Source organism: Pleurodeles waltl, chromosome 12 (genome assembly GCF_031143425.1).
Source record: "Pleurodeles waltl isolate 20211129_DDA chromosome 12, aPleWal1.hap1.20221129, whole genome shotgun sequence".
Taxonomy (NCBI): domain Eukaryota; kingdom Metazoa; phylum Chordata; class Amphibia; order Caudata; family Salamandridae; genus Pleurodeles; species Pleurodeles waltl.
The window spans coordinates 126021180-126040749 of record NC_090451.1 but is presented as its reverse complement, the minus strand read 5'-3'; the positions used below and the strand labels follow the sequence as shown (position 1 = coordinate 126040749).

The window sequence follows — 19570 nt, the reverse complement described above, 5'->3', positions numbered from 1 at the left end:
ATGTCTTGCATCATTTCCGTTCCTCTCTGTAGAGCAGCGACCAAGCGTTGATTGATTCAGCTTAATCAGTGCCTGACCGCTGCTCCCCACCTGATCAAGGTACTATTTTTTCCTTTTACCTTCTAGTGCCCTGCAAACAGAAGGCTTGTGACTGGCAAAAACATGCCCAGCAGGACAACCAAAACTGTTAAGTTTTAAATTTAAATCGAACTTTCTTTTATTTTGCCAAATCGTCTTTTCCCACGTTCCACGCATGTTTTCTTTTGCTTTTGTTCGTGGGCACTCTTCTCAAAAGATGACGATTAGCTCGTTTAAAATATTGCAAATCAACAGTGTTTCTTTATTATGTGTAAATTCTGAAATTAATCTTTAACACATAATCCTGCGGTACACTTCAATCCACCCCACTCCAATCTTCCCCACTACAATCCACCCCATCCAGACCACTTCACCCACACTAATCCACCTCACTCCAGTCCAAATCACTCACCCGAATCCAATCCACTCTAACTCATCCTACTCCAATCCTCTCCACCCACCCCAAGCAAATCTGTCTCACTCCAATGTGCCCCACTATAATAAAAAACAATCTGCACCACTCCAAAACAATCTGTCCCACTTCGATCCAAAACAATCTGCCCGACTCCACTTCAAAACAATCTCCCCTACTCCAATTCAAAACAATCTACCCCACTGCAATCTGCTGCACTCCAATCAAAAACAAACTACCACACTGCAATCCAAAACAATCTGCCATACTGCAATCGAAAACAATCTGTCCCACCCAAGGCAGTGGTGGCTGGTGCACTTTGAAAGGAGTTGGTGGGAGGGAAAAATAGTTCATCTGAAGCTAAGTGAAGAAATTGGAATAAAATAGTGCATTTTAACCCCTTCGCTGCCAGCCTTTTCCCCCTCAGGTGCCAGGCATTTTTTTGGCTATTTGGGGCAGGGCGCGCTTAGGCCCTCATAGATTTTTGTCCACATAAGCTATCCACGCCAAATTTGCGTCCTTTTTTTCCAACATCCTAGGGATTCTAGAGGTACCCAGACTTTGTGGGTTCCCCTGAAGGAGACCAAGAAATTAGCCAAAATACAGTAAAAATTTTGTTTTAAAAAAGAAAAAAATGGAAAAAAGGGCTGGAGAAGAAGGCTTGTGGTTTTTGTCCCTGAAATTGGCATCAACAAAGGGTTTGCACTGCTAAAATCACCAGCTTCCCAGCTTTCAGGGACAGGCAGACTTGAATCAGAAAACCCAATTTTTCAACACAATTTTGGCATTTTACTGGGACATACCCCATTTTTACGATTTTGTGTGCTTTTAGCCTCCTTCCAGTCAGTGACAGAAATGGGTGTGAAACCAATGCTGGGTCCCAGTAACCTAAACATTTTTGAAAAGAAGACAACATTCTGAATTCAGCAATGGGTAACTTGTGTAGATCTTACAAGTGTTTCCTACAGAAAATAACAACTGAAATAAAAAAAAAATATTGAAATTGAGAAGAAAAAAACAGCCATTTTCCTCTACGTTTTACTCTGTAACTTTTTTCTGCAATGTCAGATTTTTGAAAGCAATATACCATTACGCCTGCTGGACTCTTCTGGTTGCGGGGATATATAGGGCTTGTAGGTTCATCAAGAACCCTAGGTATCCAGAGAAAATAAATGAGCTGCACCTTGCAGTGGGTTTTCATTCTATACCGGGTATACTGCAATTAATTTGCCGAAGTATATAGAGTGAAAAATAGGTATCAAGAAAACCTTTCTATTTCCAAAATGGGCACAAGATAAGGAGTGAAGGAGCAGTGGTTATTTGCACATCTCTGAATTCTGGGGTGCCCACACTAGCATGCGAATTAAAGGGCATTTCTCAAATAGACGTCTTTTTTACACACTGTCTTATATTTGGAAGGAAAAAATGTAGATAAAGACAAGGGGCAGTAACTCTTGTTTTGCTATTCTATGTTTCCCCAAGTCTCCCGATAACATTTTTTACCTCACTTGTGTGGGTAGGCCTAGCGCCCGCGACAGGAAGTGCCCCAAAACACAACGTGGACACATCAAATTTTCCCAAAGAAAACCAAAACCTAGGTAAAAGACATTGTCATTTGCAACGCCAATAGCTCTAACTCTCACAAATGTGAGACCTTTCGCATTGCAAATGCTTGTTTTTTTGTGCAGGCAAGTGTGCGTGGAGCCTGCTTTGGTTCTTAAGACCTCAGACCTAAAGCAAAGCTTAGACAGAAACATAGCAATGTGCCCTTTGCACACAGTTAGAGATCCTACTAAACGGAGTCATATATAGGTCTGCACGGCCATTTTGCACAATTTTGTTGTGATCTAAAGTTTCGGTATAGCTCAATGAGTGCTGGTAGTTATGGCCGAGTGGTTAAGGTGATGGGCTTGAAATCCTTTGGGGGTTCCCTGCACGGGTTTGAATCCTGCTGACTACCTCTGTTGTTTATTTTAAACCTGATTTTTAAAATAACTGTGAAGAACACATTTACCAACTTTATTTGGGAAGATAGATAATTTACTTTAAATCTTTATTTAACAGAGGTTCGATTTTATTTTGCAGAGAGAAGAGCGGGTGACCGCGTGGGGAGAACAAATGATTTGTTAAACCTTCCATTTGAAGGTGATCTAAGCAGAATGAAGCAAAACAACAGCAGCGCCAATCAGCCGATTTCTTGGAGTCCACGGTTTAGGAGTTTACTTAGAAGGAGACTGTAAAAGAGTTTTAAAATTAGGGACCTATTGGTAGAGTCACTGTTTATGCAAATTGAAGGGTCAGAAGGGAGATGCGTCATTAAGATCTGTAAAAATCCATCTCTGGCAGCGGTGGGATTTGAACCCACGCCTCCAAAGAGACTGGAGCCTTAATCCAGCGCCTTAGACCGCTCGGCCACGCTACCTGTTGCTCTCAGTGTGTCTGTGCACTTCATGAGCACCGTAACCCTGAGTCTCCTCACTGAGTGTGGAAAGTCGAGTTGATAAACCATTTCATGGACATGATTACAATGTCGGGAGGGTGATGTGGTAATTGAAGGTTATCTCTCTTACTCAGTCACTGCACAAGTCTTCTCCCACCTGCTCGGACCTAGTGCAATCACCTTAAAAGACAACACTCTCCCGAGCAATGACTTCCAACCAAGGTATAAGCACCTGCTCTACATAGGCAATGTGACTCCATCATTTTCTAATGAAACAAGTGTTCATACTGGTGGGCTCATTTCTTTGGGTGGGATCTAATGAATGAGCAGTTCATTCAAAAATAACTGAGGAGTTGCACGTATTCATGACATCAGCCCTATTGCCGCACCCAGTCTCCCCAACATACTGTTTAGCTTTCCAGTGACGTCATGTCTTGTGTGGCCTATTCACATTCCGCTGTTAATATTTTTTAGCCAATAGAATTTCACAGGCTCCCGTCTTTGAGCTCACATTGAAAAGGCACAAGTCCCAAAATGCAACCGGGTGCTGTTTAAAACTCCAGCACTGGTGGGCGGTGCCCCAGGTGACATGGGGTCCACCTGGATGCCCTGACTGCCTTTTCACGTGACAGTCACAGACACACACAGGACAGAGGTTCAAAAGCTATTCTGAAAGAAGTAAGCACAACAGGCCCACGTGAAACTAAACTTTTTAAATAGTTGATTTTTGTTTCTATTGACCTGGTTCTCACTCGTTCTGCGCGCCAAGTCAAATGTAAATGAGCCCCGCAATAAAAATGCACAGAGGATGGTAAAATTCACTTCACTCTGCGCTCGTTGATGCTGAGAGCATGGTTGTCAGCCCGCACGCTTGTTATTTTGATCTGGAATTACTTGATTGCTTTGTGATAATTTTCATTACTCCGAATTGCAAGCTCCCCTACCCCAGTAATAACGTTTGAGGTATTGCTTCCCTACCACACCAACAAGGCCACCCTCTGACCAAGTCCTTTGCCTCTCTTCAGAACTACCATAAGCCCCTCCATGCACTAGGAACTTTTTGCTTGACGACCATCTAGGCGTCCTTGGAATATTGATATTTAGAAGTAACAATGTTTGTTTATTTTAACTAACTGACCTTTTTAGGGTCTCGCTTGATAGACTCTGTAGTATTCAGTAAAGTGCTTGGAGCCCGCATGTCTCTCACCATTTTTTTATTTATGTGGCACTCTTCTTTACAGTTTCCTAATTCATCAAGGCATGTCTTGCATCATTTCCGTTCCTCTCTGTAGGGCAGCGACCAAGTGTTGATTGATTCAGCTTAATCAGTGCCTGACCACTGCTCCCCACCTGATCAAGGTACTATTTTTTCCTTTTACCTTCTAGTGCCCTGCAAACAGAAGGCTTGTGACTGGCAAAAACATGCCCAGCAGGACAACCAAAACTGTTAAGTTTTAAATTTAAATCGAACTTTCTTTTATTTTGCCAAATCGTCTTTTCCCACGTTCCACGCATGTTTTCTTTTGCTTTTGTTCGTGGGCACTCTTCTCAAAAGATGACGATTAGCTCGTTTAAAATATTGCAAATCAACAGTGTTTCTTTATTATGTGTAAATTCTGAAATTAATCTTTAACACATAATCCTGCGGTACACTTCAATCCACCCCACTCCAATCTTCCCCACTACAATCCACCCCATCCAGACCACTTCACCCACACTAATCCACCTCACTGCAGTCCAAATCACTCACCCGAATCCAATCCACTCTAACTCATCCTACTCCAATCCTCTCCACCCACCCCAAGCAAATCTGTCTCACTCCAATGTGCCCCACTATAATAAAAAACAATCTGCACCACTCCAAAACAATCTGTCCCACTTCGATCCAAAACAATCTGCCCCACTCCACTTCAAAACAATCTCCCCTACTCCAATTCAAAACAATCTACCCCACTGCAATCTGCTGCACTCCAATCAAAAACAAACTACCACACTGCAATCCAAAACAATCTGCCATACTGCAATCGAAAACAATCTGTCCCACCCAAGGCAGTGGTGGCTGGTGCACTTTGAAAGGAGTTGGTGGGAGGGAAAAATAGTTCATCTGAAGCTAAGTGAAGAAATTGGAATAAAATAGTGCATTTTAACCCCTTCGCTGCCAGCCTTTTCCCCCTCAGGTGGCAGGCATTTTTTTGGCTATTTGGGGCAGGGCGCGCTTAGGCCCTCATAGATTTTTGTCCACATAAGCTATCCACGCCAAATTTGCGTCCTTTTTTTCCAACATCCTAGGGATTCTAGAGGTACCCAGACTTTGTGGGTTCCCCTGAAGGAGACCAAGAAATTAGCCAAAATACAGTAAAAATTTTGTTTTAAAAAAGAAAAAAATGGAAAAAAGGGCTGGAGAAGAAGGCTTGTGGTTTTTGTCCCTGAAATTGGCATCAACAAAGGGTTTGCACTGCTAAAATCACCAGCTTCCCAGCTTTCAGGGACAGGCAGACTTGAATCAGAAAACCCAATTTTTCAACACAATTTTGGCATTTTACTGGGACATACCCCATTTTTACGATTTTGTGTGCTTTTAGCCTCCTTCCAGTCAGTGACAGAAATGGGTGTGAAACCAATGCTGGGTCCCAGTAACCTAAACATTTTTGAAAAGAAGACAACATTCTGAATTCAGCAATGGGTAACTTGTGTAGATCTTACAAGTGTTTCCTACAGAAAATAACAACTGAAATAAAAAAAAAATATTGAAATTGAGAAGAAAAAAACAGCCATTTTCCTCTACGTTTTACTCTGTAACTTTTTTCTGCAATGTCAGATTTTTGAAAGCAATATACCATTACGCCTGCTGGACTCTTCTGGTTGCGGGGATATATAGGGCTTGTAGGTTCATCAAGAACCCTAGGTATCCAGAGAAAATAAATGAGCTGCACCTTGCAGTGGGTTTTCATTCTATACCGGGTATACTGCAATTAATTTGCCGAAGTATATAGAGTGAAAAATAGGTACCAAGAAAACCTTTCTATTTCCAAAATGGGCACAAGATAAGGAGTGAAGGAGCAGTGGTTATTTGCACATCTCTGAATTCTGGGGTGCCCACACTAGCATGCGAATTAAAGGGCATTTCTCAAATAGACGTCTTTTTTACACAATGCCTTATATTTGGAAGGAAAAAATGTAGATAAAGACAAGGGGCAGTAACTCTTGTTTTGCTATTCTATGTTTCCCCAAGTCTCCCGATAAAATTTTTTACCTCACTTGTGTGGGTAGGCCTAGCGCCCGCGACAGGAAGTGCCCCAAAACACAACGTGGACACATCAAATTTTCCCAAAGAAAACCAAAACCTAGGTAAAAGACATTGTCATTTGCAACGCCAATAGCTCTAACTCTCACAAATGTGAGACCTTTCGCATTGCAAATGCTTGTTTTTTTGTGCAGGCAAGTGTGCATGGAGCCTGCTTTGGTTCTTAAGACCTCAGACCTAAAGCAAAGCTTAGACAGAAACATAGCAATGTGCCCTTTGCACACAGTTAGAGATCCTACTAAATGGAGTCATATATAGGTCTGCACGGCCATTTTGCACAATTTTGTTGTGATATAAAGTTTCGGTATAGCTCAATGAGAGCTGGTAGTTATGGCCGAGTGGTTAAGATGATGGGCTTGAAATCCTTTGGGGGTTCCCTGCACGGGTTTGAATCCTGCTGACTACCTCTGTTGTTTATTTTAAACCTGATTTTTAAAATAACTGTGAAGAACACATTTACCAACTTTATTTGGGAAGATAGATAATTTACTTTAAATCTTTATTTAACAGAGGTTCGATTTTATTTTGCAGAGAGAAGAGCGGGTGACCGCGTGGGGAGAACAAATTATTTGTTAAACCTTCCATTTGAAGGTGATCTAAGCAGAATGAAGCAAAACAACAGCAGCGGCAATCAGCCGATTTCTTGGAGTCCACGGTTTAGGAGTTTACTTAGAAGGAGACTGTAAAAGAGTTTTAAAATTAGCGACCTATTGGTAGAGTCACTGTTTATGCAAATTGAAGGGTCAGAAGGGAGATGCGTCATTAAGATCTGTAAAAATCCATCTCTGGCAGCGGTGGGATTTGAACCCACGCCTCCAAAGAGACTGGAGCCTTAATCCAGCGCCTTAGACCGCTCGGCCACGCTACCTGCTGCTCTCAGTGTGTCTGTGCACTTCATGAGCACCGCAACCCTGAGTCTCCTCACTTAGTGTGGAAAGTCGAGTTGATAAACCATTTCATGGACATGATTACAATGTCGGGAGGGTGATGTGGTAATTGAAGGTTATCTCTCTTACTCAGTCACTGCACAAGTCTTCTCCCACCTGCTCGGACCTAGTGCAATCACCTTAAAAGACAACACTCTCCGCGCAATGACTTCCAACCAAGGTATAAGCACCTGCTCTACATAGGCAATGTGACTCCATCATTTTCTAATGAAACAAGTGTTCATACTGGTGGGCTCATTTCTTTGGGTGGGATCTAATGAATGAGCAGTTCATTCAAAAATAACTGAGGAGTTGCACGTATTCATGACATCAGCCCTATTGCCGCACCCAGTCTCCCCAACATACTGTTTAGCTTTCCAGTGACGTCATGTCTTGTGTGGCCTATTCACATTCCGCTGTTAATATTTTTTAGCCAATAGAATTTCACAGGCTCCCGTCTTTGAGCTCACATTGAAAAGGCACAAGTCCCAAAATGCAACCGGGTGCTGTTTAAAACTCCAGCACTGGTGGGCGGTGCTCCAGGTGACATGGGGCCCACCTGGATGCTCTGACTGCCTTTCACGTGACAGTCACAGACACACACAGGACAGAGGTTCAAAAGCTATTCTGAAAGAAGTAAGGACAACAGGCCCACGTGAAACTAAACTTTTTAAATAGATGATTTTTGTTTCTATTGACCTGGTTCTCACTCGTTCTGCGCGCCAAGTCAAATGTAAATGAGCCCCGCAATAAAAATGCACAGAGGATGGTAAAATTCACTTCACTCTGCGCTCGTTGATGCTGAGAGCATGGTTGTCAGCCCGCACGCTTGTTATTTTGATGTGGAATTACTTGATTGCTTTGTGATAATTTTCATTACTCCGAATTGCAAGCTCCCCTACCCCAGTAATAACGTTTGAGGTATTGCTTCCCTACCACACCAACAAGGCCACCCTCTGACCAAGTCCTTTGCCTCTCTTCAGAACTACCATAAGCCCCTCCATGCACTAGGAACTTTTTGCTTGACGACCATCTAGGCGTCCTTGGAATATTGATATTTAGAAGTAACAATGTTTGTTTATTTTAACTAACTGACCTTTTTAGGGTCTCGCTTGATAGACTCTGTAGCATTCAGTAAAGGGCTTGGAGCCCGCATGTCTCTCACCATTTTTTTATTTATGTGGCACTCTTCTTTACAGTTTCCTAATTCATCAAGGCATGTCTTGCATCATTTCCGTTCCTCTCTGTAGAGCAGCGACCAAGCGTTGATTGATTCAGCTTAATCAGTGCCTGACCGCTGCTCCCCACCTGATCAAGGTACTATTTTTTCCTTTTACCTTCTAGTGCCCTGCAAACAGAAGGCTTGTGACTGGCAAAAACATGCCCAGCAGGACAACCAAAACTGTTAAGTTTTAAATTTAAATCGAACTTTCTTTTATTTTGCCAAATCGTCTTTTCCCACGTTCCACGCATGTTTTCTTTTGCTTTTGTTCGTGGGCACTCTTCTCAAAAGATGACGATTAGCTCGTTTAAAATATTGCAAATCAACAGTGTTTCTTTATTATGTGTAAATTCTGAAATTAATCTTTAACACATAATCCTGCGGTACACTTCAATCCACCCCACTCCAATCTTCCCCACTACAATCCACCCCATCCAGACCACTTCACCCACACTAATCCACCTCACTCCAGTCCAAATCACTCACCCGAATCCAATCCACTCTAACTCATCCTACTCCAATCCTCTCCACCCACCCCAAGCAAATCTGTCTCACTCCAATGTGCCCCACTATAATAAAAAACAATCTGCACCACTCCAAAACAATCTGTCCCACTTCGATCCAAAACAATCTGCCCGACTCCACTTCAAAACAATCTCCCCTACTCCAATTCAAAACAATCTACCCCACTGCAATCTGCTGCACTCCAATCAAAAACAAACTACCACACTGCAATCCAAAACAATCTGCCATACTGCAATCGAAAACAATCTGTCCCACCCAAGGCAGTGGTGGCTGGTGCACTTTGAAAGGAGTTGGTGGGAGGGAAAAATAGTTCATCTGAAGCTAAGTGAAGAAATTGGAATAAAATAGTGCATTTTAACCCCTTCGCTGCCAGCCTTTTCCCCCTCAGGTGCCAGGCATTTTTTTGGCTATTTGGGGCAGGGCGCGCTTAGGCCCTCATAGATTTTTGTCCACATAAGCTATCCACGCCAAATTTGCGTCCTTTTTTTCCAACATCCTAGGGATTCTAGAGGTACCCAGACTTTGTGGGTTCCCCTGAAGGAGACCAAGAAATTAGCCAAAATACAGTAAAAATTTTGTTTTAAAAAAGAAAAAAATGGAAAAAAGGGCTGGAGAAGAAGGCTTGTGGTTTTTGTCCCTGAAATTGGCATCAACAAAGGGTTTGCACTGCTAAAATCACCAGCTTCCCAGCTTTCAGGGACAGGCAGACTTGAATCAGAAAACCCAATTTTTCAACACAATTTTGGCATTTTACTGGGACATACCCCATTTTTACGATTTTGTGTGCTTTTAGCCTCCTTCCAGTCAGTGACAGAAATGGGTGTGAAACCAATGCTGGGTCCCAGTAACCTAAACATTTTTGAAAAGAAGACAACATTCTGAATTCAGCAATGGGTAACTTGTGTAGATCTTACAAGTGTTTCCTACAGAAAATAACAACTGAAATAAAAAAAAATATATTGAAATTGAGAAGAAAAAAACAGCCATTTTCCTCTACGTTTTACTCTGTAACTTTTTTCTGCAATGTCAGATTTTTGAAAGCAATATACCATTACGCCTGCTGGACTCTTCTGGTTGCGGGGATATATAGGGCTTGTAGGTTCATCAAGAACCCTAGGTATCCAGAGAAAATAAATGAGCTGCACCTTGCAGTGGGTTTTCATTCTATACCGGGTATACTGCAATTAATTTGCCGAAGTATATAGAGTGAAAAATAGGTATCAAGAAAACCTTTCTATTTCCAAAATGGGCACAAGATAAGGAGTGAAGGAGCAGTGGTTATTTGCACATCTCTGAATTCTGGGGTGCCCACACTAGCATGCGAATTAAAGGGCATTTCTCAAATAGACGTCTTTTTTACACACTGTCTTATATTTGGAAGGAAAAAATGTAGATAAAGACAAGGGGCAGTAACTCTTGTTTTGCTATTCTATGTTTCCCCAAGTCTCCCGATAACATTTTTTACCTCACTTGTGTGGGTAGGCCTAGCGCCCGCGACAGGAAGTGCCCCAAAACACAACGTGGACACATCAAATTTTCCCAAAGAAAACCAAAACCTAGGTAAAAGACATTGTCATTTGCAACGCCAATAGCTCTAACTCTCACAAATGTGAGACCTTTCGCATTGCAAATGCTTGTTTTTTTGTGCAGGCAAGTGTGCGTGGAGCCTGCTTTGGTTCTTAAGACCTCAGACCTAAAGCAAAGCTTAGACAGAAACATAGCAATGTGCCCTTTGCACACAGTTAGAGATCCTACTAAACGGAGTCATATATAGGTCTGCACGGCCATTTTGCACAATTTTGTTGTGATATAAAGTTTCGGTATAGCTCAATGAGTGCTGGTAGTTATGGCCGAGTGGTTAAGGTGATGGGCTTGAAATCCTTTGGGGGTTCCCTGCACGGGTTTGAATCCTGCTGACTACCTCTGTTGTTTATTTTAAACCTGATTTTTAAAATAACTGTGAAGAACACATTTACCAACTTTATTTGGGAAGATAGATAATTTACTTTAAATCTTTATTTAACAGAGGTTCGATTTTATTTTGCAGAGAGAAGAGCGGGTGACCGCGTGGGGAGAACAAATTATTTGTTAAACCTTCCATTTGAAGGTGATCTAAGCAGAATGAAGCAAAACAACAGCAGCGCCAATCAGCCGATTTCTTGGAGTCCACGGTTTAGGAGTTTACTTAGAAGGAGACTGTAAAAGAGTTTTAAAATTAGGGACCTATTGGTAGAGTCACTGTTTATGCAAATTGAAGGGTCAGAAGGGAGATGCGTCATTAAGATCTGTAAAAATCCATCTCTGGCAGCAGTGGGATTTGAACCCACGCCTCCAAAGAGACTGGAGCCTTAATCCAGCGCCTTAGACCGCTCGGCCACGCTACCTGTTGCTCTTAGAGTGTCTGTGCACTTCATGAGCACCGTAACCCTGAGTCTCCTCAGTGTGGAAAGTCGAGTTGATAAACCATTTCATGGACATGATTACAATGTCGGGAGGGTGATGTGGTAATTGAAGGTTATCTCTCTTACTCAGTCACTGCACAAGTCTTCTCCCACCTGCTCGGACCTAGTGCAATCACCTTAAAAGACAACACTCTCCGAGCAATGACTTCCAACCAAGGTATAAGCACCTGCTCTACATAGGCAATGTGACTCCATCATTTTCTAATGAAACAAGTGTTCATACTGGTGGGCTCATTTCTTTGGGTGGGATCTAATGAATGAGCAGTTCATTAAAAAATAACTGAGGAGTTGCACGTATTCATGACATCAGCCCTATTGCCGCACCCAGTCTCCCCAACATACTGTTTAGCTTTCCAGTGACGTCATGTCTTGTGTGGCCTATTCACATTCCGCTGTTAATATTTTTTAGCCAATAGAATTTCACAGGCTCCCGTCTTTGAGCTCACATTGAAAAGGCACAAGTCCCAAAATGCAACCGGGTGCTGTTTAAAACTCCAGCACTGGTGGGCGGTGCCCCAGGTGACATGGGGCCCACCTGGATGCCCTGACTGCCTTTTCACGTGACAGTCACAGACACACACAGGACAGAGGTTCAAAAGCTATTCTGAAAGAAGTAAGGACAACAGGCCCACGTGAAACTAAACTTTTTAAATAGATGATTTTTGTTTCTATTGACCTGGTTCTCACTCGTTCTGCGCGCCAAGTCAAATGTAAATGAGCCTCGCAATAAAAATGCACAGAGGATGGTAAAATTCACTTCACTCTGCGCTCGTTGATGCTGAGAGCATGGTTGTCAGCCCGCACGCTTGTTATTTTGATGTGAAATTACTTGATTGCTTTGTGATAATTTTCATTACTCCGAATTGCAAGCTCCCCTACCCCAGTAATAACGTTTGAGGTATTGCTTCCCTACCACACTAACAAGGCCACCCTCTGACCAAGTCCTTTGCCTCTCTTCAGAACTACCATAAGCCCCTCCATGCACTAGGAACTTTTTGCTTGACGACCATCTAGGCGTCCTTGGAATATTGATATTTAGAAGTAACAATGTTTGTTTATTTTAACTAACTGACCTTTTTAGGGTCTCGCTTGATAGACTCTGTAGCATTCAGTAAAGGGCTTGGAGCCCGCATGTCTCTCACCATTTTTTTATTTATGTGGCACTCTTCTTTACAGTTTCCTAATTCATCAAGGCATGTCTTGCATCATTTCCGTTCCTCTCTGTAGAGCAGCGACCAAGCGTTGATTGATTCAGCTTAATCAGTGCCTGACCGCTGCTCCCCACCTGATCAAGGTACTATTTTTTCCTTTTACCTTCTAGTGCCCTGCAAACAGAAGGCTTGTGACTGGCAAAAACATGCCCAGCAGGACAACCAAAACTGTTAAGTTTTAAATTTAAATCGAACTTTCTTTTATTTTGCCAAATCGTCTTTTCCCACGTTCCACGCATGTTTTCTTTTGCTTTTGTTCGTGGGCACTCTTCTCAAAAGATGACGATTAGCTCGTTTAAAATATTGCAAATCAACAGTGTTTCTTTATTATGTGTAAATTCTGAAATTAATCTTTAACACATAATCCTGCGGTACACTTCAATCCACCCCACTCCAATCTTCCCCACTACAATCCACCCCATCCAGACCACTTCACCCACACTAATCCACCTCACTCCAGTCCAAATCACTCACCCGAATCCAATCCACTCTAACTCATCCTACTCCAATCCTCTCCACCCACCCCAAGCAAATCTGTCTCACTCCAATGTGCCCCACTATAATAAAAAACAATCTGCACCACTCCAAAACAATCTGTCCCACTTCGATCCAAAACAATCTGCCCCACTCCAATCTGCCCGACTCCACTTCAAAACAATCTCCCCTACTCCAATTCAAAACAATCTACCCCACTGCAATCTGCTGCACTCCAATCAAAAACAAACTACCACACTGCAATCCAAAACAATCTGCCATACTGCAATCGAAAACAATCTGTCCCACCCAAGGCAGTGGTGGCTGGTGCACTTTGAAAGGAGTTGGTGGGAGGGAAAAATAGTTCATCTGAAGCTAAGTGAAGAAATTGGAATAAAATAGTGCATTTTAACCCCTTCGCTGCCAGCCTTTTCCCCCTCAGGTGGCAGGCATTTTTTTGGCTATTTGGGGCAGGGCGCGCTTAGGCCCTCATAGATTTTTGTCCACATAAGCTATCCACGCCAAATTTGCGTCCTTTTTTTCCAACATCCTAGGGATTCTAGAGGTACCCAGACTTTGTGGGTTCCCCTGAAGGAGACCAAGAAATTAGCCAAAATACAGTAAAAATTTTGTTTTAAAAAAGAAAAAAATGGAAAAAAGGGCTGGAGAAGAAGGCTTGTGGTTTTTGTCCCTGAAATTGGCATCAACAAAGGGTTTGCACTGCTAAAATCACCAGCTTCCCAGCTTTCAGGGACAGGCAGACTTGAATCAGAAAACCCAATTTTTCAACACAATTTTGGCATTTTACTGGGACATACCCCATTTTTACGATTTTGTGTGCTTTTAGCCTCCTTCCAGTCAGTGACAGAAATGGGTGTGAAACCAATGCTGGGTCCCAGTAACCTAAACATTTTTGAAAAGAAGACAACATTCTGAATTCAGCAATGGGTAACTTGTGTAGATCTTACAAGTGTTTCCTACAGAAAATAACAACTGAAATAAAAAAAACATATTGAAATTGAGAAGAAAAAAACAGCCATTTTCCTCTACGTTTTACTCTGTAACTTTTTTCTGCAATGTCAGATTTTTGAAAGCAATATACCATTACGCCTGCTGGACTCTTCTGGTTGCGGGGATATATAGGGCTTGTAGGTTCATCAAGAACCCTAGGTATCCAGAGAAAATAAATGAGCTGCACCTTGCAGTGGGTTTTCATTCTATACCGGGTATACTGCAATTAATTTGCCGAAGTATATAGAGTGAAAAATAGGTATCAAGAAAACCTTTCTATTTCCAAAATGGGCACAAGATAAGGAGTGAAGGAGCAGTGGTTATTCGCACATCTCTGAATTCTGGGGTGCCCACACTAGCATGCAAATTAAAGGGCATTTCTCAAATAGACGTCTTTTTTACACACTGTCTTATATTTGGAAGGAAAAAATGTAGATAAAGACAAGGGGCAGTAACTCTTGTTTTGCTATTCTATGTTTCCCCAAGTCTCCCGATAACATTTTTTACCTCACTTGTGTGGGTAGGCCTAGCGCCCGCGACAGGAAGTGCCCCAAAACACAACGTGGACACATCAAATTTTCCCAAAGAAAACCAAAACCTAGGTAAAAGACATTGTCATTTGCAACGCCAATAGCTCTAACTCTCACAAATGTGAGACCTTTCGCATTGCAAATGCTTGTTTTTTTGTGCAGGCAAGTGTGCGTGGAGCCTGCTTTGGTTCTTAAGACCTCAGACCTAAAGCAAAGCTTAGACAGAAACATAGCAATGTGCCCTTTGCACACAGTTAGAGATCCTACTAAATGGAGTCATATATAGGTCTGCACGGCCATTTTGCACAATTTTGTTGTGATATAAAGTTTCGGTAGAGCTCAATGAGAGCTGGTAGTTATGGCCGAGTGGTTAAGGTGATGGGCTTGAAATCCTTTGGGGGTTCCCTGCACGGGTTTGAATCCTGCTGACTACCTCTGTTGTTTATTTTAAACCTGATTTTTAAAATAACTGTGAAGAACACATTTACCAACTTTATTTGGGAAGATAGATAATTTACTTTAAATCTTTATTTAACAGAGGTTCGATTTTATTTTGCAGAGAGAAGAGCGGGTGACCGCGTGGGGAGAACAAATGATTTGTTAAACCTTCCATTTGAAGGTGATCTAAGCAGAATGAAGCAAAACAACAGCAGCGCCAATCAGCCGATTTCTTGGAGTCCACGGTTTAGGAGTTTACTTAGAAGGAGACTGTAAAAGAGTTTTAAAATTAGGGACCTATTGGTAGAGTCACTGTTTATGCAAATTGAAGGGTCAGAAGGGAGATGCGTCATTAAGATCTGTAAAAATCCATCTCTGGCAGCGGTGGGATTTGAACCAACGCCTCCAAAGAGACTGGAGCCTTAATCCAGCGCCTTAGACCGCTCGGCCACGCTACCTGTTGCTCTTAGTGTGTCTGTGCACTTCATGAGCACCGTAACCCTGAGTCTCCTCTCTTAGTGTGGAAAGTCGAGTTGATAAACCATTTCATGGACATGATTACAATGTCGGGAGGGTGATGTGGTAATTGAAGGTTATCTCTCTTACTCAGTCACTGCACAAGTCTTCTCCCACCTGCTCGGACCTAGTGCAATCACCTTAAAAGACAACACTCTCCGAGCAATGACTTCCAACCAAGGTATAAGCACCTGCTCTACATAGGCAATGTGACTCCATCATTTTCTAATGAAACAAGTGTTCATACTGGTGGGCTCATTTCTTTGGGTGGGATCTAATGAATGAGCAGTTCATTCAAAAATAACTGAGGAGTTGCACGTATTCATGACATCAGCCCTATTGCCGCACCCAGTCTCCCCAACATACTGTTTAGCTTTCCAGTGACGTCATGTCTTGTGTGGCCTATTCACATTCCGCTGTTAATATTTTTTAGCCAATAGAATTTCACAGGCTCCCGTCTTTGAGCTCACATTGAAAAGGCACAAGTCCCAAAATGCAACCGGGTGCTGTTTAAAACTCCAGCACTGGTGGGCGGTGCCCCAGGTGACATGGGGTCCACCTGGATGCCCTGACTGCCTTTTCACGTGACAGTCACAGACACACACAGGACAGAGGTTCAAAAGCTATTCTGAAAGAAGTAAGGACAACAGGCCCACGTGAAACTAAACTTTTTAAATAGATGATTTTTGTTTCTATTGACCTGGTTCTCACTCGTTCTGCGCGCCAAGTCAAATGTAAATGAGCCCCGCAATAAAAATGCACAGAGGATGGTAAAATTCACTTCACTCTGCGCTCGTTGATGCTGAGAGCATGGTTGTCAGCCCGCACGCTTGTTATTTTGATGTGGAATTACTTGATTGCTTTGTGATAATTTTAATTACTCCGAATTGCAAGCTCCCCTACCCCAGTAATAATGTTTGAGGTATTGCTTCCCTACCACACCAACAAGGCCACCCTCTGACCAAGTCCTTTGCCTCTCTTCAGAACTACCATAAGCCCCTCCATGCACTAGGAACTTTTTGCTTGACGACCATCTAGGCGTCCTTGGAATATTGATATTTAGAAGTAACAATGTTTGTTTATTTTAACTAACTGACCTTTTTAGGGTCTCGCTTGATAGACTCTGTAGTATTCAGTAAAGGGCTTGGAGCCCGCATGTCTCTCACCATTTTTTTATTTATGTGGCACTCTTCTTTACAGTTTCCTAATTCATCAAGGCATGTCTTGCATCATTTCCGTTCCTCTCTGTAGAGCAGCGACCAAGCGTTGATTGATTCAGCTTAATCAGTGCCTGACCGCTGCTCCCCACCTGATCAAGGTACTATTTTTTCCTTTTACCTTCTAGTGCCCTGCAAACAGAAGGCTTGTGACTGGCAAAAACATGCCCAGCAGGACAACCAAAACTGTTAAGTTTTAAATTTAAATCGAACTTTCTTTTATTTTGCCAAATCGTCTTTTCCCACGTTCCACGCATGTTTTCTTTTGCTTTTGTTCGTGGGCACTCTTCTCAAAAGATGACGATTAGCTCGTTTAAAATATTGCAAATCAACAGTGTTTCTTTATTATGTGTAAATTCTGAAATTAATCTTTAACACATAATCCTGCGGTACACTTCAATCCACCCCACTCCAATCTTCCCCACTACAATCCACCCCATCCAGACCACTTCACCCACACTAATCCACCTCACTCCAGTCCAAATCACTCACCCGAATCCAATCCACTCTAACTCATCCTACTCCAATCCTCTCCACCCACCCCAAGCAAATCTGTCTCACTCCAATGTGCCCCACTATAATAAAAAACAATCTGCACCACTCCAAAACAATCTGTCCCACTTCGATCCAAAACAATCTGCCCCACTCCAATCTGCCCGACTCCACTTCAAAACAATCTCCCCTACTCCAATTCAAAACAATCTACCCCACTGCAATCTGCTGCACTCCAATCAAAAACAAACTACCACACTGCAATCCAAAACAATCTGCCATACTGCAATCGAAAACAATCTGTCCCACCCAAGGCAGTGGTGGCTGGTGCACTTTGAAAGGAGTTGGTGGGAGGGAAAAATAGTTCATCTGAAGCTAAGTGAAGAAATTGGAATAAAATAGTGCATTTTAACCCCTTCGCTGCCAGCCTTTTCCCCCTCAGGTGCCAGGCATTTTTTTGGCTATTTGGGGCAGGGCGCGCTTAGGCCCTCATAGATTTTTGTCCACATAAGCTATCCACGCCAAATTTGCGTCCTTTTTTTCCAACATCCTAGGGATTCTAGAGGTACCCAGACTTTGTGGGTTCCCCTGAAGGAGACCAAGAAATTAGCCAAAATACAGTAAAAATTTTGTTTTAAAAAAGAAAAAAATGGAAAAAAGGGCTGGAGAAGAAGGCTTGTGGTTTTTGTCCCTGAAATTGGCATCAACAAAGGGTTTGCACTGCTAAAATCACCAGCTTCCCAGCTTTCAGGGACAGGCAGACTTGAATCAGAAAACCCAATTTTTCAACACAATTTTGGCATTTTACTGGGACATACCCCATTTTTACGATTTTGTGTGCTTTTAGCCTCCTTCCAGTCAGTGACAGAAATGGGTGTGAAACCAATGCTGGGTCCCAGTAACCTAAAAATTTTTGAAAAGAAGACAACATTCTGAATTCAGCAATGGGTAACTTGTGTAGATCTTACAAGTGTTTCCTACAGAAAATAACAACTGAAATAAAAAAAAAATATTGAAATTGAGAAGAAAAAAACAGCCATTTTCCTCTACGTTTTACTCTGTAACTTTTTTCTGCAATGTCAGATTTTTGAAAGCAATATACCATTACGCCTGCTGGACTCTTCTGGTTGCGGGGATATATAGGGCTTGTAGGTTCATCAAGAACCCTAGGTATCCAGAGAAAATAAATGAGCTGCACCTTGCAGTGGGTTTTCATTCTATACCGGGTATACTGCAATTAATTTGCCGAAGTATATAGAGTGAAAAATAGGTATCAAGAAAACCTTTCTATTTCCAAAATGGGCACAAGATAAGGAGTGAAGGAGCAGTGGTTATTTGCACATCTCTGAATTCTGGGGTGCCCACACTAGCATGCGAATTAAAGGGCATTTCTCAAATAGACGTCTTTTTTACACACTGTCTTATATTTGGAAGGAAAAAATGTAGATAAAGACAAGGGGCAGTAACTCTTGTTTTGCTATTCTATGTTTCCCCAAGTCTCCCGATAACATTTTTTACCTCACTTGTGTGGGTAGGCCTAGCGCCCGCGACAGGAAGTGCCCCAAAACACAACGTGGACACATCAAATTTTCCCAAAGAAAACCAAAACCTAGGTAAAAGACATTGTCATTTGCAACGCCAATAGCTCTAACTCTCACAAATGTGAGACCTTTCGCATTGCAAATGCTTGTTTTTTTGTGCAGGCAAGTGTGCGTGGAGCCTGCTTTGGTTCTTAAGACCTCAGACCTAAAGCAAAGCTTAGACAGAAACATAGCAATGTGCCCTTTGCACACAGTTAGAGATCCTACTAAATGGAGTCATATATAGGTCTGCACGGCCATTTTGCTCAATTTTGTTGTGATATAAAGTTTCGGTAGAGCTCAATGAGAGCTGGTAGTTATGGCCGAGTGGTTAAGGTGATGGGCTTGAAATCCTTTGGGGGTTCCCTGCACGGGTTTGAATCCTGCTGACTACCTCTGTTGTTTATTTTAAACCTGATTTTTAAAATAACTGTGAAGAACACATTTACCAACTTTATTTGGGAAGATAGATAATTTACTTTAAATCTTTATTTAACAGAGGTTCGATTTTATTTTGCAGAGAGAAGAGCGGGTGACCGCGTGGGGAGAACAAATGATTTGTTAAACCTTCCATTTGAAGGTGATCTAAGCAGAATGAAGCAAAACAACAGCAGCGCCAATCAGCCGATTTCTTGGAGTCCACGGTTTAGGAGTTTACTTAGAAGGAGACTGTAAAAGAGTTTTAAAATTAGGGACCTATTGGTAGAGTCACTGCTTATGCAAATTGAAGGG

The 19570-nt window shown here is 42.3% G+C and overlaps 4 non-coding genes across 4 annotated transcripts; all 4 read right to left on the bottom strand.

Annotated features, from left to right (window-relative positions):
- Window positions 1–2830: 2830 nt before the first annotated feature.
- TRNAL-AAG (transfer RNA leucine (anticodon AAG)) lies at window positions 2831–2912 on the bottom strand. Its single transcript has one exon. It is a non-coding gene; the product is annotated as a tRNA-Leu (tRNA).
- A 4108-nt stretch (window positions 2913–7020) lies between these two features.
- Window positions 7021–7102, bottom strand: TRNAL-AAG (transfer RNA leucine (anticodon AAG)). The gene has a single exon. It is a non-coding gene; the product is annotated as a tRNA-Leu (tRNA).
- Window positions 7103–11209: 4107 nt separating this feature from the next.
- TRNAL-AAG (transfer RNA leucine (anticodon AAG)) lies at window positions 11210–11291 on the bottom strand. The gene has a single exon. It is a non-coding gene; the product is annotated as a tRNA-Leu (tRNA).
- Window positions 11292–15409: 4118 nt separating this feature from the next.
- Window positions 15410–15491, bottom strand: TRNAL-AAG (transfer RNA leucine (anticodon AAG)). The gene has a single exon. It is a non-coding gene; the product is annotated as a tRNA-Leu (tRNA).
- Window positions 15492–19570: the final 4079 nt, after the last annotated feature.